Raw genomic sequence first — 25,633 nt, 5'->3', positions numbered from 1 at the left:
GAGCCAAAGCCAATCAGGGGTGCATGGAAGGCTTTCCTGAGGAAGTGATGTTTCCGTGGAGACCTAAAGACGCACTGAGATGGGACTGCTTATCTGGACCCCTGCTGTCATTGCAGATCAAGAAGACTTACACCTAAACATCCACTGCTCGGCAACATCAGGACCACTTAATCAACACTGAACGTTTACTATCGTGAACAAATGAGCCTTTGGGAGGTGTTATGGGCTGAATGTGTCCCCCACAAAATTCCTATGAAGCCCTCATCTCCCATGTGGCTGTATTTGGCGATGGGCCCTCTAAGGAAGTGGTTATGGTTAAGGGTGGGGCCCTGATCTGACAAGATTCATATCCTTATAAGAAAACTCCTCTCACTCTCTGCCCCTCTCTGGATGTGAGGACACAGCGAGAGGGTGCTGCCTACAAGACAAAAAGAGGGTGATCACCAGAAATCAAGCCCCACCGGAAACTTGACCTTGGACTTCCAGCCTCCAGAACTGTGAGAAAATAAATGTCTGCTGTTTAAGCCACCCAGTCTCTGGTGTTTTGTTACGATGGTCCGAGCGGACTAATACATGCTGTATTTTGACATGAATCTATTAAAGGCACTTCTTCATTTACTTACCATTACTTGCCTTAAAGAGAAAACTTAGACCTAGTGGTTTAAGGGTTTCTTTTCTTTCCCTTTTTTCTGATCAGCAACAATATCTCCATGATATGTGTAACAGTGGGCTAAACTAAAATAAGACCAATAAGTTCATTTTATAGCTTAGGGGAATAAAGCCCATTTCCTATGACAAATATGTTTTATAATTTTAAGCAAACAAAGTTTCCAAACAATTTACATGTTTAAATGGTTAAACTGATACTTCAGGTTTGCTTTGTCTCATTAACTCATTAAAATGAAGGAGAAAATATTATATTGAGGATAAGAAAACGTGCAGTGATTCTTTGAGGTTTTGCCCCACCTGGTCCTTTTTTTTATATAGTACTTAGGGATGAATACTCTCTAACATTTTCTTCCTTATTTTTAGTGAGAAAGGCAAGATTAGCCCAAAATATTTTGGATTTCACAAAGGTTTCTGATTTGTTTGCTTCTTACAATTATAATTTACACTTTAACAACTCGTTGGTCTAAGAAATCAAAGCTGCTAATTTCCAATTTCCACACTATGCCTTGACCACTGTGCCCCACCCTTTACATATACACAAATCACTGAGGTTAGCATCTGATGTCTATTTAGTAGGTAGGAAATGAGGCACAGGGAGGGGCCATGAAGATAAACTCAATGTGCCATGGTCAGAATGTGGCAGAGCCAGCTTCAAATGCAGGCCTGTCTGACTCTCATCTACACTGCCTTCTACACTTAACCACCTAACCTATCACCTACACCGCCTTCTCTTCTGATTGGAACTCCCCTCTCTGTCACGTTCCTGACCCGGTCTCTCAGAGGCTACACTGTCCAGAGGACCCCCTCACCGTGTGTGTAGGGGGGGGGCTGGTCAGTGAGTCATCCATCCTTCCCCATTCTGCCAATTCTACCACACCTCACACCCACAACTGGAGTGTCAAGAAACAAAGGCTGCAGGAGTTCAAAACGTGCAAAACCCAACCAGCTGCAACTGGAATCTGCAGGGCTTCAGAGAGGAGACAGCACTTGACCATGATGCTTTGGAGAGGAACCAAGTTGTGGGGAAATGTAAACATTATGGACAAAGGTATGGAGTAGGGACGTTATCAAAGGCAGGAATATGTCCCAAATCAGAGTTCAGGTTTGATAAAGAACAAAATACATGTAGTAGAAGAACAGAGTAGACGTAGTGGGTGCCTATCTATCACCTGGCCTGGGTGAGCCATGGAGAATACTGAGTATCAGTTGGTAGTGGCCTTGCCTGTGGCCCCCAGCATCTTCTCTTCTGCTGGTAACACATGCCAGCAAGTACCATGTGACCCAGCTAAGCCAATTCTAGTACCTCTACCTGACCACACTGATTGGTTCAAGGTGGAGGGCAAGGCCCTTGACTCAAGCTGGACCAATCAGATTCTCTCTTTTGGGAATCCAAGTGTTCTTCAGACACCCAACCACTGCGAGTGGTTGGACCTGAGTCACTTGCTGGCACTTTTCTAGAGAGCAGGCCATGAACTCGGGCCTCTAAGACCCCTGGGGGTATCCCTGGGTCCTACCATTCCCAAGGCTTGATTATCTGTCTCTTCCTTTGGTTTACTCAGCTACCCCCTTTGCTTGAGTCATACTCTGTTGCTTGCAACCAATGTCTTTAACACAGGCTAAGGAGTCTGTGCTTAATTAAGCAGAAAATGGAGGGTCATTAAATGATTTTAAGAATAGGGAGATTATTGTCAGACACGCAGAAATAATTCAAAGGAATAGATACAAAACAGCACAAGACATGCCATCTACTGAAACACCTATCAAAGATTATTCAGAGCCATATTCACCCTCCCCTGGAAACAAGGGGCTGAATGTAGGTTTGAAATATCTACAAAGAAACCACGGAGCTCAAAGCTAGGCGTCCCATAAAGCAAAGTAAATTTCATTTCAGACAGTCAGAAGCACATTCTTCTTTAATCCTGGTGGTTTCAGATCTGAGAACTGTAATTTCACGGAACCAGAGAGCATTCAGGTTACATGTGGCATTCTATTACTTGGCCTTAGAAAATCTGTTTGTATTGGTTTTTTTTTTTAAGTGTGTGGTTATTGTTATTGTATTGTCTAAAATAATCCAGTCCTCTCAAAAATCTAAAGAGTCCTGCAATTCAATAGTATTCCTGACAAGACAGCGCAATCTTCACCTCTCCTCACTCCCCACCTTTAAGGAGACTGAACTTGGAAGAAATGAACTCAGCCTAACACCAAGAAACTCGAGTATTCCTCAGGAAAAGGAGGAAGAAATGAAAGCATCCAATGATTATGCCTTATTTTAGGTCATTCTGGGCTTCATTTTTTTGGGATTTGATGCTGAGAAATGAGAGCAGAGAGTAATGGGTTTTAGCGGCCTCTCTGCACATGCAAACAGCTGGGATTACCTGTCAAACAGCCTGTCAACTCACACAGCTTAGAAGGTCACCCAGGCGGCATCAGATTCCACACCCTCCTAAGTGGGACTTCATTCTCCTGCACTCTTGCCCCATTCCTCCATGACGTCATCCCTGCCTCTCAACAGACCATACGGGCACAATGATAAAGTACGAGTCCTGATGTATAGGTTTTCGTGCATTAGAAACAGTCATTTTCACTCTTCAGTCACATATGATAACAATGTCATAAAGGATTAGGAAATTTTAAGAGACTTCTTACGTATACAGAATTGTCTAATTTGCTAAGACTTTTCACATGTGTTATTCCAGCAATTACCTTAAAAAGCAGAGTTTCTCCACCTCGGTACAGTTGACATTTGGGGCTAGGTATTGATACTTCTTTGTATAGTTGGGGGACTGTCCTGTGAACTGTGAGATGTTTAGCATGATCTCTGGCCTCTGACCACTATCTATCAGTAGTATCCGCTCCAGCTGCGGCAATCATAAATGTCTCCAGACATTTGGGGACAAAATTGTCCCTGGTAAGAACCACTGCTATCAGGTATTACCTCACTTCTAGATGTCCTTTTCTCCACTCTTTCTACCAGCCTTCACCTGGCAAGCTCCTACTCATCCTTTCACGGTTGAATGAGACATCACCTCCTCCTGAAAGTTCTCCCTGGTCTCGCAAAGACAGTCAGGTACCCTCCTCTGGCTCTCTTCAATCTGCCTGTTCACCAGGGTTATGCACCTGTCATACTTTATGACAATCACTTGCTCCTCCATAGACTGTGACTCCCCCAGGGACGTGGCCCACTGACTATTCATTTCCTGTGCCCCATCCTTGGCAGGGTGAATTATATCCAAAAGACATCAGAAAAATCTTTGGGGACAAAGAAAGTAGGGCAGGTAATATCAGCACCACTGTGCTCTGGAGGAAACAGAGGTCAAGGTAGTTAACCGACTTCCTTGTCCAACGTCATGAAGCTAGTTAAATTGTTGAGCTGCTTTTCCTTCCTGAATTTCTCTGGATTCCAAATATTTGTCTCCACCTCCATTGAAATCACCCAGGTCAAAGTCATCATCCTCACCTGGCTGCACTTCAGCGCCAACCACCTGTTCTCCACGCGTCAGGCTGGTGGTCTTTAGGTCGTGGCTCTACCCTGCCCACGTGTCCACCCATCTCCACTGCCCTCACCACTCCCCACGCGCTCTCTCTGGCGCCCTTGCCGTTCCGTAGGTAGGAACAGCTAGCTCCCTTCCACATCAGGGCTTTGGCACATACTTTTACCTTTTCTGTCATGCTCTAGCCCTTCTTTCCACCTAAAAAACTCTTCCCTTCCTTCTGCTCTCAGCTCTAAGGCCACTTTCTCTTCCTTCCTCCACAACAAGGACTAGATCAAGTCCCCCTGCCCAAGGGTCCCATGGCCTCAAAACCCTTCCTTCATAGCACCTACCGTGATTTATGACTATTTACTTGTGGCTTTATGTGTTCAATAACTGTCTCTGCCAAGCTTTCTCCAAAACTGAAGCTCCGTGATGACAGGTCTATGTTTATTTTGCTCACTATTGTTACACCGTTACACTGCCCAGTGGCCTGACACATAGTACGCACTCGATAAACATTTATGGAAGGAAGGAGGGGAGGAGAAAGGAAGGAGGAAGGAAGCAAGGGGAGAAAGAAGGAAGAAATAGGGGGAAGAGAGGGAGGGAGGATCACGCAAAGCCGTGATGGGTGGGCAATGTGTAATACACAGAATTATACACGTGGCGGCATTCTTAAAGAAAGTGCCAATTTCTCTCCCCTTTGACAAGAACGCCCAGACCTGCTTCCCCCTTTTAACCATCCACTCATCTAATCTACAACGTAAGCAACTGTTGTTTGGAATCGGCTACACAAAAAAAGAATCAGAAATCAATAGAGCCTGTGACCTTTCAAGGAAACGACAATTGCAGTGTGACACTAATATCAATCCTCCTTCCTCCCACAGATAGAAAAGGCCTTCGAAGGTGGCACAGCCCTCTGGCAGGTTGCCACTGGTGGGGCAGAGGGCGGGAAAAGGGAATGGGAGCCAGTAATGGACGGTAGGTACTGGAGAACAGCAAGGGGGGCGCCACCTCGCTCCTTTTCCTTTGTGCTTTCTCTGATCAGAGATGAGAAGCAAGAACCTGACTCGTCCCAGGGCTGTAAGATAAAGTCTGGTTCTCAGCGAAACGAGTGCTTCAGGACAGGCCTGACATTCTGCAGCTGAGCCTTGTTGGCTCCTCCGGCCCTGTACTTCTACACCACCCCTCTCCTCCTTCCCTTTCAGGCGGCCCACGCTCCATCCCCCAAATGCTCCAGACTTTGGAACTCTCCACCTGTGATGGTTAATCTTATGTGTCGCCTTGGCTGGGCCGTGGTGCCCAGCTTTACGTCAGACACCGGTCTAGATGCTGTTGTGAAGGAATTCTCTAGATGTAATTAACACTGAAATCAGGAGACTCTAAGTTAAGCAGCTCACCCTCCATCATGTAAGTGGGCGTCATCCAGTTATTTGAAGGCCGGAAGAGAGAAGACTGAGGTTCTGCAAGGATGGAGGAATTCTGCCTTCCAGACTGCCTTGGGACTCAAGCTCCAATATTAACTCTTGCCTGCGTCTCCAGCCTGCCTGCCAGCCTAGCCTGCAAACTTGGGACTCAACAGCCTCCCACAGTCACATGAGCCAATTCCTCAAAATAAATCTCTCTCTATAGATACATACATCCTATTGGTTCCATCTCTCTAGAGAACCCTGATGAATTCGCCACTCCCTTTTTTTAAATTTATTTATTTTAAGTTCCATCATACACCACACACACACATACATACATACATACATTTGTTTGTTTACTTTCTGCACCGCGCGGCATGCGGGATCTTGGTTCCCCGACCTGAGATTGAACCCGCACCCCCTATCGTGGAAGTGCGGAGTCTTAACCACTGGACCGCCGGGGGAGTCCCATGCCACTCCTTCTAATCACAATGCATGGCTCTAGGGCCTGGGCTTGCTAGGACAATCTGATTAACTATTTCTGGCTGCAGCATTATTAGATATGAATAGACTCAGAGATTACTCCTCTGGGAGAACACACGTCGTAACGGGCACCTACAAGTGTGTCCACGGGCTGATTTTAATATCACATCCTCCCAGACAAGCAAGGTGAACAAGCATTAGTATGTCCTTTTTTTTTTTTTTAATGAGGATGTAAGTTTCAGGCAGTTAAAGTGGAATGCCCAACTCACGTGTCTGGTAAGTGTCAGTGACTTGAACTCATGTGGGTCTGTCTTTGGTTCTGGGCTCTTTCTAGAACTGTGCTGGTCTGCTTGGAGCCAGGGTCTTCACCCTGCAGAGTCTAATGCTAGGACCCTGAGACCCCGTGCTGGGCAAGGGGGAGAAGCTGAAGAAAGGGGCAGAAGGAGCTTGGATTTCAACTGACTCAGACACGGTTTGAGCATCCCTTTGGTGCTGTAAACCCGCTGTGGGATCGTGGGCAGTTATTTCATCCCTCTTGGCCTCATTTTATCCAATGAGGGAACGGGAGTAACTAGATGATTGATTAGGAAGTGTCTCTCTTATGTAGCTTCCCATGACTGGGGAGAAATGGCCAAATACCCAGAATAAACTAACCCAAAGAACGCACAGCGGTTTCTGGTGTGTGTGTCTTGCTGCTGTTGCTGTCATCACTTCTCCCCGCTGCCAGGGTCTGTTTTGAGTTTATCCACCCTTGACACCTGTGTCTGACACATCTCCCCAGCTCATAATGAGCCTTCATTCAAGCCTCTGATCAATAGCAGGAACCAGCAGGTCTGTCTCCCCCACTTGTTTTCTCTATCTTCAATGTCCCAAGACAGGTTAGGCTATTTCCAAGATCACTCAATATTCGAGGAGAGAATGGAAAGATATCTGGTGGCCTATTCATAGAACGAGGCTGCACGCAGACAAGATGAGAGCTCAGCTGTGTGTTCCATGACAGGTCACAGGTCAAAGAGGGGACGTCTTCTTGCTGAACCTTTCCCTACCTCATAGGTGCTGGCTCGCCCACTAGCTACCAAATCAAGACCCTCCCTAATGGAACACCGACTTATAAGCACAGGACCAGCATCACCAGTCAAGAGATGCTGTGTAATTTCATGGTCCGAGGTGACCCCTGCTATGCAATCTGCTTTATCAGTCTGTTGAAACAGTCATCACAGGTCTAAAGTGCAGGACACGCACAGAACCACTTTCCTTGCCAATGGAACCCTGACGTTTTGGCTGGAATGGCTGACATCTGAGCTCTTGATGGGCAGCTATACTCACCCAATCAGCTGTAGACAGTGCTTGTAAAGAAAGAAACCGTCCAACCCCCACCTGTGAAGACATGCACAGAAGCTTCCTGGTTCAGGAAAACAGCACAACAAGCGTGGTGTCACCATAGTCCCCCAGTGATTTAGGAGGAAACTGGAAAAATAAAACATGGAAGATTGCAAGTGAAAAAGGTTTTCCATTTCAAACCTATAAGCTCTGGTTCAAAAACTGGCAAGATGAAATGCAGGCAGAAAGCTAGGGAACTTGAGCAAGGATCTGCCGTGACTCTTGTTCTCAGTTGAACTGCGTCCCTCCCAAAAGTCAGATGTTGAAGTCATAACGTCCAAGAACCCCAAAAGAGAACCATATTGGAGTTAAAACTGTACCTTTCAAGGGTAATTAAATTAAAATACGGTCATGAGGGTGCATCCTAATCTGATATGACTGGTGATCTTATCAGAAGAGAAAATGTGGACACATTCACATACAGAGGGAAGATGATGTGAAGAGACACAGGGAGGAGATGACCGCTGATATGCCAAGAAGAGAGGACCAGGAAGGACCCTTCCCCAAAGGCTCTCAGAGCCAACTCTGCAGATGCCTTGATTTTGGACTTCCAGCTTCCAGAACTGAGAGAAAATTAATTTCTGTTGTTTAAGCCACCCAATCTGTGATACTTTGTTACAGCAGCCCTGGCAAACTCATAAAACTCTTCAGAGACATGGCAACATTTGCCCAAGAACTGAAGAAGGAGATACAGGTGTAGGGTTCCCTCTCTGAGCAGGTTTACAATGCCAATAAAAATGGTCAGTGTTTCAAAGCAGATGCTTTCTAGAAGCGCGGGGGGGGGGGGGAATGTAAATATAATGTACATATACATGAGAGAACAAGAGAAGAGAAAAAGGGAGAGACTTTCTCCTGATGCTTTATTTTCTATGATTCTTTAAAGCTGTCAAGTTGGGCTCTGTGAACCACAGAAGTTTCCAGGAGTAGACCTTCGGTGTTGTGAAGGAATTCATTCATCCATTCTACAAATATTTACACAATGTCCCCTGTATTCCAGACAACGTTCTAGAAATGGGGGTACAAGTGTGAACAAAATCACTGCTGTCATCGAGCTAACATTCTAGGAGAGGAGACAGGTCATAAACAACAAAGTACGTAAATCATATGTTAGGCAGTGACACAAGCTATGGAGAAAAATAAAGCAGGGAAAAGGGATGGATTGTGGAGAGCTGCCAATTTATACGGAGTGGACAGGACACTCTGATGATTGACTCAATGTGTCTCTGCCCTACTCTAGTCCTTCCAGGGTCAGCTCTCTGTAGCAAGGGGCTGGAAGCTTACAACCTACATTTTCCAGATTCCCTTGCAGCTAGGACTGGCTAGGTTCTGCCAGTGCACCCCCCACCAACAGGAGGCATCAGTGGGAGACTGGAAAGCGGGAAGGAGGAGAGCGCAGTATTCTTTCTGGTTCTGGTGGTGCTTCAAGAACCTGCAGCTACCAAGGTTGAGTAGAGGGCTCTCGGGTCCCTGATCAGACAGAGTGGTCCATTAACAGCAGCAGTTAATGGCTCTGGCTCTGGCAGTGATAACATCAAGTGCAGGTCCCTTCTAGAGCCCAGGCACCAATGGAAGTGAAGAGTCTGGTCTTCCTGCGAGGCACTGGTGGTGGTGAGTCCAGCAGCAGTCGGCTCCGTGGCACAAGGAGCATGGGCTCTGGGTTACACCATTTCCCCTTTCCTCATCCAGCCCTCCTTGGTCACGGATCTCTGTATAAGCCCACCTATCCCTTCTGCTCCTCCAAGCCTTTCATTTCATAACCAATCTCCTCTATTAAATTCTGTATGAAATGCCTAGCTGTTCCTGTGTTTCTGACTGGACACTGACCAAGACAATAGGTCTCGCTGAGAAGGTGCCATGTCAGTAGGGACTTGAAGAGGATGGAGTGGTATTTGTGGTGATCTGGGGGAAGACCATTCCAGGCAGAGGGAACAGCAGGTGCCAAGGTCCTAAGGCAGGAGCGCACCTGGTATTTTCAGGGAACAGCAAGGAGGCCAAGGGAATCAAAGCAGAGTGATGGAGGGAGAGAAGAGCAGAAAATGAGATCAGAAAGAGCCAGATGATGAGGCCACTGAAATGATGCTATTACCCTAAAAAGATTTCAAGATTCCCAGTTGACTATGTGGAAAGGGAGAGAATGACAAGTAAGCTGGAAATTATCCTAACTGTGAAGACATGCCAGAGCCCAGTGTATGCCTGTTTCAACATCATGAGAAGAGAGAAACTGTGGGAGCTATGATTTAGAAACAGGGTCAGCAGACTACAGCCCACAGGCCAAGTCCATCCCACCACTCGTTTTTATAAATAAAGTTTTATTGGCACACAGCCACACCCATTCACTTACATATTGCATAAGGTGGCATGTGCACGTCCATGGTAGAGATGAACAGCTGCAACACAGACCATATGGCCCACAGAGCCTAAAATATTTACTCTCTCCTTTATAGAAAAAGTTTGCCAACCCTGATTTAGAGAGTTAGTCATCTCAGGGATGAAGTGGAGGTGATTTCAGAATAGGAAAACTACCATATATGGTTAGTAAAAAAAATTGTGGAGCTTTGACCTACATAATGTAGAGTCTTGGTACAAAGTGAGCAGATGGATGATAAGACAGGAATCTCCAAGCACATCACAAAATTGCGGACCTAAAAGCAGGCTTTAGGTCAGGAAAGTATCGAGGAGTACCAGGCAGGGATTGAGTCAATGGAGGGGGTCATGAATATCAGCCAGTGACATGATCTCTTGAGTAAGATGATATCTGCTTACAGTAATCAGAACAAAACAAAAGCCCAGGTCCAACATGTGGTGGAAATTCAGGGATGCTGGACAAGAAAAGCATCAGAGTTTTGGAAATCTGATCCTAATCCTAAACGCTGGGTTGGGGGGTGGGGAGAAATGAATGCATCTCCAGTTCTCACTTGATCCTCACGCCCCAAACCTTCCCCGAATGAGCGCCCTCCCTGCACTTCATCCTTCCTTCCTTTTGCCGAGGTTAATGCCCTAATCTGAGCACTGGAGTAGAATAGTAAAATGCATCTTTGGATACGGAAAGTTAGCTCCTTGTTTTCTTGAAATGTACAGAACCCTAAACTAACATTTGCATTTCCCCATCTCCAGAGTCCCACAGACCTTGATGAGCCATGAGGCAGTTAACACAAGCATCGCTGGGTAAACTCAGCTTTCTATTAGCAAATGCATCTTTTTATATTAAGATAAAACAATAATAATCATTTTAAACAATCATGTGGAGTGTGATTACAAAATAGCTCATTTGGAAAGAACATTATCAGCTTATGGGATCCTGGGAGATTCTAAGACAGAAGGTGCTACGGATAAAACCAACTGTTTCGGGACTTTGTTATTTCCACAGCACATGGAGGCAACATTCACACTTTAATACCATAATGAAAAAAAACAATGCAAATTCTGATTAAGTAAAAAGTGAGAGCACTTGTTACAGCCAAACCCAGTGTCTCTCATATCCTTGCTAGCACTGAGGAGGAACTGCGGGAGAGCTTTCTAGACTCCTGGGGCTCCTCACGTACCACTCAGCTCTGTGCCCTCACATTCTGAGCACGCTCCCTTTATCAGCTGGGTAATAGCAAGGGTGTGCTAGCAAATGCAAACAATCACCTTTTGCAGTACTCCACTTACTTGCTATTTACTCAAGGTTTCTAGAAAGCAGAATTCCATCCGGCCCAGTCGAAGTCACGCTGAGCTTGTTTCAATGGTGAGTTTTCCAGAACAGTATAACCTCCCTGACTTGGGCTGATTGGTAAAATGTCAAGCCTGAACTACTCAACTGTCAGAGAGGTCAGACGCATTGAGTATTGTTGCCTAGGTACCACTGTGTTTCTTCTGAGTGCAGAGTAACTCTTAGAATCAGAGAGAAACACCTAATATCCATTCACTCACCAAACAGTAGCTCAACACCTTCCTTGCACCAGATGCTGTTCTGAGTGATAAAGACCCAATTATGAGAGAATAGGCAGGATTCTGCCTGTATGGAACTTCGTATCCAACAGAAATGGGAAAGACAGGTCATCATCAAATCAAAGGTTGCATGAAAAGATGTACACAAACCGTTTCCTTCCAAATATGGCAACCATCCCCATTAATCTTATTTATACTAAGACAAATATTATTATAACAAAATTATAGGCAATTTTGAGCAAAGCCACTATCCAAATCATGAGTTCTTGACATCTGAACCAATGCAACTTAACTATAAATTACACTGGTAAAGACAATGTCTACTCTTTGAGCTATCCATCAACATTTTTTCAGCTCATGTAGGTCTTTTCCTACTGCCACACACATCAGGCTTGCCTCTGCACGAAACAGAAATTGTGAGTGCTTGGAAGCTATGTTCTTATTCTAATCAGCTTTCTCCCTCTTTATGTTCTTACCTCTATTCCCTCATTAACCCACTATAACCTGGCTTCCGCCTCTGTCTTGCCAGGTGACTACTGCCAAGTTTATGAATGACTTCCCTGTTGCTCAATCCAACAGACAAGTGTCACTGCTCAGCTTCCTAATCTTCTCAACTGCATTCAGCAGAGCTGACCCCGCTGTCCTATCCTTATCTTCCACGGCACTGCATTCTTGTGGTTTGCCTCTTACCTTCTTGGCTTCCTTTGCCCACTAATCCTCCTTTAAACTGTGATACTCCCCAAGGATATCTCTACCACCTCTTCCCCTGGCTTCATACTCTAGTCTCCTGGCTTCCATATGACCATCATTACGCCAATGACTTGCAAATTTATGTATCCAGCTCATGCCTCTCCTCTGCACTGAAGAACAATACGCTCAGTTGTCTACTTGGCAAGTCCCCATATACCACAAGTACCTCAAAATCAACATGTCTAAAACTAAACTCTTGACCAATTCCCGACTCATTTTTCTCCAAAGTCCTCTGTCTCCGTGAATAGCACCACCAGTTGTTACAAGGCAGAAACTCAAAGGCAATCTTCCTCCTTCCTCATCCACCACATCCCAGTTAGTGTCAAGAACCATCGATCCTACTTCCTAAATATCTCTAGGACCCAACCAAAGCTTTCCACATCTACTAAAACCACTAGAGTCCAAGCCAACATTTTCTTTTTCCTGGATCACTGCAAGAGCTATTTTCCATTTTTACCCCTTTCCAACCCATTCTCCACGTCGCATCCTGAGTAATCTCTTAAAATACAAATCTAATAATGTTGCTCCCCTGCCTGAAACTCTTTAGTTACTCTTGATTGCTCTTAGAATACATCCCAAACCCTTAACCTGGTCATGGCTGATCACGCACCTGCCCACTGTCCGCTGTTCAGCAAACCTGACCGTTTACTTCCTCAAATAAGCCATCCATTGTCCACCTTCAGGGCCTTTGCATATACTGTCCCCAGTGCCTAGATGTCTCCTCCTGCTCACTTCAGATTTCAACTTAAACATCATTTTATTCTCAGAGACACCTTCACTGATCCCCAGACTCCATCAAGTACCCATTCTTTCCAAGCACAGAACTCACTGTGATTCCCCCCTTCTAACACTTACAACAACTGTCATAAAATAATCAATGTATTTCTTCCCTGCAGGACTATCAGCTCTATGAAGGCACATAATAGCTTCACAAGCACATCTGAAAGAATGAATGAGTTAGTAAGTGAATTACTAAAGCAGTTTCAAGAATGCCCTATACATGGAGTGGGCCAACCCAGGACTTACAGCCCAAGTACTACCCGCCTAGTGATTCAGTGAAATCCCTCATGCATTGTCTATCAGTTACATGGAAAAAATATTGTTCTGTCATCACAAGCAGATTAGCAACATGAGAAAATACAAGTTATTCAGTTAATTCATTCTCACATTTAGTCAATGAAGTGTTTTCTCCCGACCCTCTTTTTCTCTATCTTTGCTCCACGATACAAGCAGTCCAAGAACTCAACAAGAAAACAGTATCCTGTTGTGTCGGGTCTAGTCCTGGTTGGCTCAAAACAATGTCCACCTGTCTCACCTCAGCTCACCTTTACGTATATCTCACCAATCCATGCAAGGATGCACCAAAAATATTTCAAAAGCCAGCGGATGCCATTAGCTGGAACTCCATTCTGTTTCACCTGCTTTGACCTTCTGCTGTATCTTTTCTTGCTTTTTCTGGATCTCCAGCTCCTGATCTGGCCCCCAGGACCTTACCACCCACCTCTAGCTATGCCCTCCTGTATCAGACACACTACTCCAGTGAGTCAGGAAGCTAATGCTGTGTATGAGACCAGCTCAAATTTGAGTGGCTTAAAACAATGACCACCTATAGTTCAAGTATCTGAAGACTGGCCACGGTGAGCTGATTTACACTGAATTCAGCCAGAGGTGGCTATGTTCCACATGCCCCTCATCCTCATCCTGAGGCCAGGGGGCTCACCGGTGCACGGCATTCTCATGGCAATGGTAAAGATGCAGGAGGTCAAAGTCTCAATGCACAAGTCCAGTTGAACCTCTGCTTCTGTCATATCTGCTAACACCCTATTGGCTAAAGTCAGTCACATGACCAAGCCCAAAGTCTAGTAGGACTGCCACCACTCCACTGCAAAGCTGTAAGGAAAAGGGCATGGATATAGGGATGGTTAAAAACTGAGGCTAATGATGCAATGTACTCCCCCAGACTGACCTGACATCCAGCTTGAACACAAACCCACTATCCCATACACAGCACAGGTTGGAGACAGACACTCTATCATCCCTGTCTCTTTACTCCCTTTGGCCCTGTAACTAGCTCTGCCTCCTGGCTGGTGTCATCTTTTGGAAGAGCATCAGACAACATGGTTCATGATGACTATTTCATAATGAAGACTTAAAAAGTAGTCAACGTTTTGAATGTTCCACTTTAAACATTTTCTAAGTTGAGTAATTTATTCTAAATGCAAATGAATAATAGGAGGGTTGTGTGCTATTGGGTTGGCCAAAACGTTAGTTCAGGTTTTCCATAACATCTTATGGAGAAAAACCCACATGAACTTCTTGGCCAGCCCAATATTTTGGTGTCATCTACGCCCTTGTTATGCAAAGGGCGCTCCAGGGACGAGCAGCCTGAGCACCACTCAGAGGCTTGTTAGAAATTAAGAATCTCAGGCGCCACCCTGGCTCTACTGAATTAGAACCTGCCTTTTTAAAGGACCTTCATGTGATTTGTATGCATGTTAATGTTTGAGAGACAATGAACCATGCCATGACTTCTTCAAATTCAGAGAAAGACCAAGCGGTAACTTTGGTCACGATGATAACCAAAATCGGATACAATCAGTTCCCACTCTTTGTGGGCATAGAAATGCACAGTAAATCGCAAGGCTGCTGTTGCCATCGGATTATTAGACTCAGAGCTTTGGTTTCCCGAATCTCGCATGGAGAAGGGGATGATGCATTTCTCAAGGAACAGTCTATTTCTTTTGAAATCATGAAATTTCAAACAAATTACAAGAGAGGTCAGGCTGAAAATTAAAGATATAATTTTACTGGGTGGCTTCTCTCAGGCACACAAAGCTGTTTTCCTTCACTGCATCATTTTTTATTGAATTTCTGGGTCATTTAAAAGGGGGAAGGATAGTTTTGCCCAGAGTGGTTAGGCATATACAGTGTGTTGAGTAAAAGAAAAAGTATAAAAGATTCTCACTAACTGTGAAGTACCCATTCATGATGGATGACAAAAATAACTCAGAAACCATGGAGAAAAGACAAGCATCCAAGCAAGTTTCTTATATAGAAATAATGTAGATAGGAAATACAAAAAAGAAATATCATTTTCAAATATGTCTTCCTCATCAGGAATGTAGGGGGAAAATGCACTACATGTAATGTGGACAAAAGCAATATTGGCAAAAGTTCCCTGCGTCCTTCTGTAATTCATTCCTTCCTCCATCCCTGTCCCCAGGCAACCACTGATGTGCTTTCCATTTTTATAGATTAGCTTGCATTTTTTAGAATTTTACATAAATGAAATCATACATTATATACTCTTTTTTTTGGTCTGGCCTTTCTCACTCAGTGTAATGATTCTGAGATTCATCCAAGTTGTTGTATCAGTAGTTGACTCCTTTTTATTGCTGCTTAGTTTTCCATTATATGACTAAGCCATTGCCTATTCATGGATACTTGGGTCATTTCTCTCTGGGCTACTAGAAATAAAGTTGCCATGGAAATGTGGGTACAAGTCTTTATAAGGATGCGTTTTTACTTCTCATGGGTAAGTACCTAAGAGTGGAATGGCTGATCACATGGTAGGTGTATTTTTAACTCCTTAAAAAAGCACCATTAAACATTTGCTAAAGTGTCTGTAGCATTTTATATTCCCTTCAGCAGTGTATGAGAGTTCTGGTTCCACCCATCTTCACCAGCACTTGGTATGGTCAGTCTTTTTCACTTTAGCCACATGGGCCTGGAGCGTTATCGCACTGTGGTTTTAATTTGCATCTCTCTAATGAATAATTACCCTGACCATCTTTTCATGTTCTTATTGCCCATTGGTAAATCTTACTTTTGAAGTGTCTATTCAAATATTAGCCCATGTTTACTGGGGTACTTTGCTTCTTATTATAAAGTTGTACAAATTCTTTATATATTCTGGATACAAGTCTTTTGTCTGATATATGAAACTGCCTAGATGTCAGTTTATGGCATAGATATATGGCGTAAGAAAAATTTTAAGGTCCTTTGTGACTCTCACAATTAAATATTCTGTGGTTTGGATGTATTCCTGAATACTCAGATACTTGTAGTTATGGAACTGAATTGTATAGTAACATGTATTTTACTTTTCACTCAATTATTTGTATTTTATGCAGATGTAATCCACTCAGCATGGATAGATACAATTTAAAGGATTTCAATGCCTTTTGTTTATTTATGCTGTTTTCTAGGACCACAGCAGTTTAAACTGCACAATGTGGCTTTAGTTGACTAAGAACAACTATTTTGTCCACTTTCCAGCAGCTGTGGAAGAAATGGGAACTGTTTTGAAAAAAGGAAGAAAGGAAAAAAGTCATAAAAAAAGGAATCTTGTTCCTTAAGAGCCCAAACAAGCACATGCCCAAAAAGGCCAAAGGAGGTATCTAAACACCTTAGTAAGCCTTAGTAAAAGGGGTCATGAGGGGATTTATAAGATCACAGACACGACACTGGAAGATAAGGCCAGGTCTCACTTGGAGACCAAATGGATAGGTTTGGTTACTGGTCAGTGTGACCAAGGGGCCTAAGTCCAGAGAGATCGTCAGGCAATGTCAATATCTCTGGGTTCATGCAGCCAAAACTGAGGTCCCTCAGAGCACCAGGATTCTGATGCCTCCTTCAGTAGTGGAAATGTGTCTAGCACTACTTCTGAGCTTGAGGACAAAGAAGGGGCCAAGGCAGGATTCCTGTCTTCAAGAAGCTTACACTCTAGGGAAGGCAGATAACTTAAAAAAAAAAAAAAAAAAGAAATAGCCTAGGAAGAGAATCCAAGGGCAGCTCAGGTTAGCACAACCTACCACGTAGAACACGAGATATACGAGCCCAGTACAACTGAGCACTGGGGTACAAAGTGTGATTGGCGACACTCACGGTTTTTTTGGACAACCCAGAACACATGTGCTCCTCAAGCAGAGGACTCAGAGCAGCAGGGCTGGAGCAAGATCCAAGGGCAGCACCAGAAAATGCCACAACTTCAGCGACACTGATGGCACAGAAAGCCTCATACGTCAGAAAATTAACTTAAACCACAAAGAGACATAGCTCCCAAACTACCTTCCTGTGATCAGCCTGTTTCTAGACAGAGATGGCCAGCAGCAAATGAAAGCATGCCAAATCAAGGGTGGAGCCTAAGAAATGAATGACCCCCAAAGAGCCAAGAGTCACACATGGTGATGGGCCTCTCGCTACCTCCCTTGGCTAAAAGACTTTGCCTGTCCCAAGTGAGAAGGCTGTGTTATAACTGTTATAATTAATTACACACATGTCCAAGTTCACTGCTCAGTAAAACTCTATGGAAGACTGTTTAGATTCTTCTCACACCAATTCCTTTATGTGTTTTCCTATAAAAGAGCCATAAAAAAGAAGGAAATCCTGCCATTTGTGACAACATGGATGAACCTGGAGGACATTATGCTAAGTGAAATAAGCCAGCCACAGAAAGACAAATACTTTACGATCTCACTTATACGTGGAATCTAAAAAAGTCACCCTCATACAACCAGAGAGTAGAATGATTGTCAGAAGCTTAGGAGTGGGGGAAAGGGGAGATGCTGGTCAAAGGGTAAAAATTTTCAATTTTAAGATAAGTAAGTTCCAGGGATCTAATGTACAGCATGGTGATTATAGTTAATAATGCTGTACTGCATGCTTGAAATTTGTTAAGAGAGAAGATCTTAGGTGTTCGTGCCACAAAAAAAAAAAAAAAAAAAGGTAACTGTGCTGTGACGGGTGTGTTATTTAACTTGATTGTGGTAATCATTTCACAACGTATACGTATATCAAAACATCACACTGTACACCTTAAAAATAAAATCATGTTATACAATCCAAATGTAAATACATTTTAAAATAAGTTAAAAAAAATTATATTCAAGAGGGCAGCTGAGAGGCTACGGAGCAGGTAGTTAACTGGTCAGAGCAGGTAGTTAACTGGTCAGAGCAGGCAGTTAACTGGTCAGAGCAGGTAGTTAACTGGTCAGAGCAGGCAGCTAACTGGTCAGAGCAGGCAGTTAACTGGTCAGAGCAGGTAGTTAACTGGTCAGAGCAGGCAGTTAACTGGTCAGAGCAGGTAGTTAACTGGTCAGAGCAGGTAGTTAACTGGTCTACAGCTCATTTCAGAATTGCCCCAGTGAAGGTCCACGGCCTCTGGGACACACACACTGCATCCCGTCCACTGGCTGGACCCTGACCACCAGGAATCCTGCCCTACAACTGTCCCCAAAAGCCAGCTGCCTCCACCACAATACTCCCCAGAAAACGGACTCTGTGTCCAGCTTGCTTCCTCTTGCCACGTCACCTCAGAGTCTCTCCTGGGTCTGCATCTCAGTGACTGAGCCTGAGTCACATGACTCTCCACCCAGCAGCAAGAAAGTCTAAGGAAGTTAGTATTCGACTCCAGCCTTGGATAGGAAGTGTTCATAGTGTGAAAATACTCCTAAGACTTTGCAGAAGATTCTCTGTGGCTACAAAACATAACAAGTGTCCATGCTACACGTGGACTCATCTATCCACCCATTCAGTCCACCAGGCCCACAGTCAGCCATGCTAGCGTGGGGATGGGGCAGGGAGACAGGAACTACCCAAGACACAGGCGTGGGACAGAGTGTCTGGTTTTACTGAAACTACACACTCATCCCCATGTATATTTCCTTTACTTCTCATCTTGTTTCCGAGGTTCAAGTCAAGCTTCAGCCTCAGTTGCTGCCATGTAATGATGGATAAAACTGAGTCCGTGAATTATTGTCACTGGAGAACAAACCTACACTCATTTTAAAGAGCTTTTATCTGCTCAGCACACAGTTATGATTAGCTAATAATTGCTATTGTATTTTGGCAAGTACATTGAGACTTGCCAAAAAAAAAAAAAAAGGTCTATACTTCCATGGGGGCAAAGCTAAATGTCTGAACAATGATAAAAATACTGGAGGCCAAACAAAGTGGAAAAGTTCCAAAGAATAACAAAGGCTATTTTTCAGATTATAGCAGGCTGAAAAGAAGGTCAGGTTGTCAAGACAACTCTCTTAAAAGAGAAGATCAAACCAACCTACTGAAATGAATCTACACTATTAGTATCACAGAGATGTCATTCCATTCTCTTGCTTGATTTCATGAAATCAAGATTAATGATTAGAAACCAGGAGAAGCGTCAAATTACCCAGGTAAATAGATATCTGTAGTATGAGATAAGTTCTGATATTATAACGAAGTCAGTCCAAAAATGCTCAAGTAAGTATTTATCTTTGCCAAAAATGTAACACATTTTTTAAAGTGTGCGCGCACACACACACACACACACACGCACGCAGAAGTGAACTGCTTTGTTTATGGGCAACCACACCAATAAAAACAAGAGGGAATTAACTCTATCAGGCAAAGTTAGTTGTAATATTGCAAATAACTTTTTTGAGAGAAAAAAAAAAGCCTCAGAAATTTTTTTTTTTCTTAAGATTAACCCATTACTTAAAATGCAGCAATTTTATTTCACTGTCTTAACAGTTCCAAAGATATGAACATAAGCCTTTAATATCCAGACTGACTTTATGATTCTGAGTAGATATACTCTGCATAAATACCAAAGCCATACTTAATGTGTATTATGAACTATAATATAATATAGATTCTATTTTAGATGAAACTTTGTTTTAAAAATATGAGTATATTACAGAAACTGGGCACTTGACACATGAGATAGCAACCAAAAAAGTTATTTTAGAATTAAGTTCTTAAGGTCTTAAGTGGGCTTATACACACAAATTCAAGCTAGTAATGGATTTCTCTTAAGTGAATTTCACATGTGTCTAAAAATATTTTGATCGAAATAAGTATGCTAAGTCTGACAGCTTTAAAAACATGCCTAGACTTAGTTTCAGAATTGTCAAAAGCTTAGAAAATTTAGGCATTCAGTCCACATAGTTTCTAGAGTCACTTCCTGAAAAGCTACTCGCCTTCCAACAATTGGTGGCTGTCAGGCTGGACAAACTCCTGACTAACATCCAGCAGCCGCTTGCCTCCCAACCCAGCACTGCTCTGCCTGTGAGCAGCAGAAGGACCCCAGGTACCACGGCTTCGCAATGGGTCCTCTCGAAAGGAACGGGGCTTCGCACTTTCCAAATCTTAGTATAAGAACTTTTCAAATAAACTTTATATACTGCACTGCAGGAAGTCACACATCCACCTCTTTCCTACCTCTGCTGACCTGGAAGCTCAGCTGGATCCGTAAGGGTTGCTTTCATTATGCAAGGAACGTTCTCCAACCTCCAGCTGCCATTCTCGTCACCTGCAGAGACAGAGATGAACAGGAAAGGTGGATGCACCCCAAGGAGGTGATTTCCCTGATCCAGGTGCCAATCACATTGGTGACATTCAGCCTGGACACAGAAGAATGACACTCAGAGCTAGATGGAGAGAGTGCCCTTTATTTGCAAGTTTCTGGGAGGGGAGAGCTGGTCCTGAACAAAACACTGTACTGAGGAAAGTTTACCCCAACTTGGCCCACTCTCTTCCCCACCTCCATGTGCCCCAGGTTCCCACAATGCTTCCTGCAGGGAGAACATCCCTACACATCCTTCAATGGCTCTGAGCCTTGAGTTCTCCATCTGTAAAATGGGGATAACTATTTCAAGTTTTGGGTTTGTTAAAGGAGCTTCTATAGGTAGCCAGATCCACGTAAGTGTAAGATACTGTTCTTTTGTATTAGCAAGGTGATATCAATCCTGTACTATTGATCATAACTTCCAGGCGTGGTTTTAAGCTAAATCTAACAAGCCTCGCTAACATTAGTCATATTAAGAGCATCATCTTCTATTCCCACGAGCTCTGGAGCCAGTAGTGAATGAGTGAGAACAGTGGCTTGATCCATTTGTGTAGGTACGATCATTTTAGCTCTTATAATACGATGCACCAAGTGCTGTGGTAATGATTTGACACACAGAAACTCACTTAACCTTTGCAACAATCTGAGGATCAAGGTGCTAGCACCCAGGGTCGAGGGAGGAGAGCAGGGAAGGAATAAGAGCTTCCCAGCGCTCCTCAAATACCATGAAGACAGCTACCTACTCCATCCACACGCAGGACTGTCTTGGAAAGCAGACTTCCCCCAAATGGGATCATCACCCTTAGCAAAAAGCACACCGTGCTTGCATGCGCCCCTCCTGAAGACGGGTGTACAGTTCTATTCACATCCTCCCTCCAACCTGGTCTGGCAACTTGAGCAGGTAGTCTTTTCATTTTTCTTAGACTAAGTTTTCTCAACTGGAAAGCAAAGGCTAGATGATGTCTACAGTTCCTGAAATCTCTAACACTGTAGACAGTTACGCAAATCAGCATCACGCTGTTGCAAAGCACAGAGGTCCATTTGAGCCAGCTCATGAGGAAGGAGTTTATGATGGGGTGGTCAAGGCTAGAACTGGGAAATGGTCCAGCCCCAAGGAAGCCCTGAGGCCAGCCATTCTATCACGGAGTCTCTGCTTTTATCTGGGCCTCACTGTTGCTGTCTTTACTCTATCCACCTGGGCTCCCCATCTCTAATCTCCCTCTCTTTTATTTTTCATGACCCTGATAATGTCAGCTTGCACACCAGTTTACACACTTCCCTTCTGAGGGCATCCTATGGCCTTCTGCCCGCCCCCCATCAGCTGGGGGACGTCTCCACCTCCACATCAGCCAGCCTGGACCAAGCTGACCATTTACCATCCTTTTCCCCTCTTCTCTCTTCTCTACAAACTGGCAAAGATCCAGTCTGCATTGCTCTACAAGCCCACAGACAGGAACCAATTCCTCCTCTCAAACTTTCCATTTAAATGGAGGTGAAAAGTCATCCTAATGTGTACTTACTATGAAGAGTTGCTCCTATAAATGGAGTACTGAATGACAGAGGTAATAAAACATTGAAAAAGAGGCATTTTCTCACCTGAGAACTTAATTGCTACAGCAAATTTAACAAGGAGCTCTTGACATTCGATTTCATAAAAAGTGTTTTATTCTCAAATTGTACCTTTGATTTATAAACCGCAGGGTGAGGGCCCATCAGTGGCCTTGGGCAACATTTCTCTTCCTAAATACCGAGGTTTAATTTACACCCGTCAGGACTAAAACTAATTTATTTGGCTTATAATATAACTCAAAGTACCTTTAATTTATGTCATTATAATTTTGAAAATAAATTAAACCATTGCCCACCTTTACAAATACATACATCCCTTGAGATTCTGTACAGGCCAAGGGTCCAAGTTATCACTATGAACAGCAGTTGGAAAAGACGCCACCTTACCCCCTCTGCCATGGTTTAAACAAAGAATATGAATAACAGAATCCTTGTCTCAATTCCTTATAAATATTTTAGGACTTATTTTTCTTATCAAGGCTAAATGGGGGTTCAAGTTATCCATCTCAAAAGAATTTTACCAAAGGATTTTATATGATAGAATGTGGGGAAAAAAAGGAAAAAATAAATAAAAATTTAAAAAATACAATAGAAAGTATGTGTATACCTTGTTTTCAACAAAAAAATAATTTTGAAAAAGTTCCAATTGCATTAAAAAATATTTATTAGTTGTTGATTCTACCAATCAAGTCTCCGCTAGAAATAGATGATGCACTTAAAATAAATACTCCTGGAGGGCTTATTTACAAAGGGGCAGGTTACGAAGGTGTGAGCGTAGGGTAATGACAAGGGGTGGTGGTGAGCACCGGGGCTACAGCAGTGAAGCCACGTGGCCCCGAGGCCAGAGGGACCAAGGCAGGAAACAGTTCCCAGACCCTGAAAGAAGAGTCCAGTGGTGCTCTACCTTTAGAGGAGCAGCGGCCTGGGGGATGGGGGCAGGGGATAAACACCTGGTCTGAAGGGCACTCACAGGGAAGGGGCCAAGGGAATCAAGACCTTGACCTCGTTTTTCTCTCTTCTTCCATGTCTTGTGAGGGGAGGGGGACCAGAACTGTCCATGAGCCAAATCCAGCTGGGAAGCAGAGGATGGCAGACCCCACGGATGGGATGCATAGAGATGGGCCTTCGGGGACAGAGCGCAGAGGAGGACGGGGAGTGGATGCAGGACCACAGGGAAGACGCCAGCGCCCCGACCGCACTGCACCCGGAGGACACACAGCCGAAGAGCATCCCTGAGGGCCCTCAAGAAGTACGCAGTCTATGCGAGAGAGGACATATGGGTGTAAAACAAACTATAAATACAGTATTGTGGGATTCTAGGGAAAGGAAAATTTTAAATCCTCATAACATCTGTCTTCTTTGCTTCTACAGGAGCCCTTCCCCTCTCTCCGGCATGAGCATCCCTGTTTTCCTTATGGTGGTGGTTCTCAAGCTTCAGCAACATGTGAATCAGTAGGAAGGCTTGATGAAACATAGATGACTGGGCCTGACCCCAGCGTTTTGTTGTTGTTGTTGCTGTTTGTTTTTGTTTGTGTTTTGCCACACCACACGGCATGCGGGATCTTAGTTCCTGGACCAGGGATCGAACCTGTGCCCCCTGCAGTGGAAGCGTGGAGCCCTAACCACTGGACAGCCAGGGAATTCCCAGCATTTTTGATTCAGTAGTTCTGGGGTGAGCCTCGAGAATTTGCATTTCTAACAGTTTCCAGGTGATGCTAAGGCTGCTGGTGTCCAGGGACCAGAGCTTAAGAACCACTTCCTTAAGGAAATTACCTGTCCTCCGAGCTCCAAACCTCAGTCCCTGTGACTCCTGTCGTGCTGTCAAGTTCCCACTTATCCCCTACTGGTCCACAGCCCAGGCCTGACCAGTCAGCATCGCCCATCACCCTGAACGTCACCCAGGGGCTGTCTGCGGCAGCGTGAGTCTGGGTGAGGCAGCGTGACCTCAGGCGCCCCCAGCTCCTCTTTTCTCTTCTTCCCTGGAGACAAGCCCAGCTCTCACATGCTCACCACACTGTGTTTACTCAGGGAATTTATCTTCAGGAAACAACTCAAAGTCTGTGCCAAGATTTAGCAATAAGGATGTTCATCACAACATTATCAGCTACCTAAATACCCAGTTATAGGGATATGGTTACATGAAGTATGATACATCCACACAATCGGATACCACAAAACCATTAAAAACGTGAATGCAAAAATATATTCCTCTATAGAGAATGATGTTCACAATACATTAAGCTTAAAAAAGAGCAAGTCACAAAACTATTTTTTGGATATTACCCCATTTTAAATATATATATATGAAACTTAATACACCACTGTACTAACTGATTGCTTCTAAGTGCATGAAATGATGGGTATATTTAATTTTCTTTTTTGTTTGCCTATCTGTTCTTTTTCAAGTGAGCATGTATTGCTTTTGTAATAAAAACAAACAATAAACGAAATTTCATTTTGAAACACATATGCATGCCATTCTCATCCTGACTGTATCTAATTTAAAGGCTCAAAAAGTAAACATGAGAATGGATAAAGAAGATGTGGCACATATATACAATGGAATATTACTCAGCCATAAAAAGAAATGAAATTGAGTTATTTGTAGTGAGGTGGATGGACCTAGAGTCTGTCATACAGAGGGAAGTAAGTCAGAAACAGAAAAACAAATACTGTATGCTAACACATATATATGGAATCTTAAAAAAAAAAATGGTTCTGACGAACCTAGGGCCAGGACAGGAGTAAAGACGCAGACATAGAGAATGGACTTGAGGACATGGGGAGGGGGAAGGGTAAGTCGGGATGAAGTGAGAGAGTGGCATGGACACATATACACTGTCAAATGTAGAACAGATAGCTAGTGGGAAGCAGCCACATAGCACAGGGAGATCAGCTCGGTGTTTTGCGACCACCTAGAGGGGTGGGATAGGGAGGGTGGGAGGGAGACACAAGAGGGAGGGGATATGGGGATATATGTATACAAATAGCTGATTCACTTTGTTATACAGCAGAAGTTAACACACCATTGTAAAGCAATTAAACTCCAATAAAGATGTTAAATAAAAACAAAAGTAAACATCTATATTAGTTTTATTTTCTCAGACCTCCGTGGCTTCATAAAATCCAGATGTATTAGTTATAATTAGGTTTTGTGGCATGTGACCTCAAGCCCAGACTAAAAGCTTAGAATCACGAGGGTTTTGTTCTCTCCCATGAAATTTATAGAGACGAGCAGTTCAGGGTCTACATGACCGCTTACAAATCCCAAGGGACTCTGTCACCTCCCAGCCGTCCACTTCACTGTTGCTGGAATGCGGCCTCTTCTGTAAGGTCCAAGGTGGCTGCTGGAGTCTTAGTCATCACATCCCTAGTCCAGTCAGCAGGTAGAAGAAAGGGCAAAGGGAAGGAAATGCTCTTCCCCTTAAAGACACTTGCTTGAATTGTGCATACACCCCTTCTGCTTACATCCCGTCCACTGCCTGGATTTTAGCCACATGGCCACACCTAGCTGCAAGGGAGGCTGGCAGACGCCTCTGTGGAGGGCAGCCATATCCTCCACTAAATTTGGGAGTTCTATTACAGTGGAAGAAGGAGAAAGGGATACGGGAAACTGACCAGCAGCCCACGCTATACCACGTCAC

At 44.0% G+C, this 25,633-nt stretch overlaps 1 long non-coding RNA gene across 1 annotated transcript in view; it reads right to left on the bottom strand.

The window, feature by feature from the left end:
- Nucleotides 1–24,832, bottom strand: part of LOC309608146 — a 259,623-nt gene extending 234,791 nt beyond the window's left edge. The window contains exon 1 of the long non-coding RNA XR_014232694.1: nt 20,294–24,832. This is a non-coding gene — a long non-coding RNA (uncharacterized lncRNA). The remainder of the gene's footprint in view (nt 1–20,293) is intronic.
- Between the last annotated feature and the right edge of the window lie 801 nt (nt 24,833–25,633).

The sequence above is a fragment of the Balaenoptera borealis genome (genome assembly GCF_965194805.1).
Source record: "Balaenoptera borealis genome assembly, chromosome: 12".
Classification (NCBI taxonomy): domain Eukaryota; kingdom Metazoa; phylum Chordata; class Mammalia; order Artiodactyla; family Balaenopteridae; genus Balaenoptera; species Balaenoptera borealis.
This window is presented reverse-complemented; position numbering and strand designations above follow the sequence as displayed.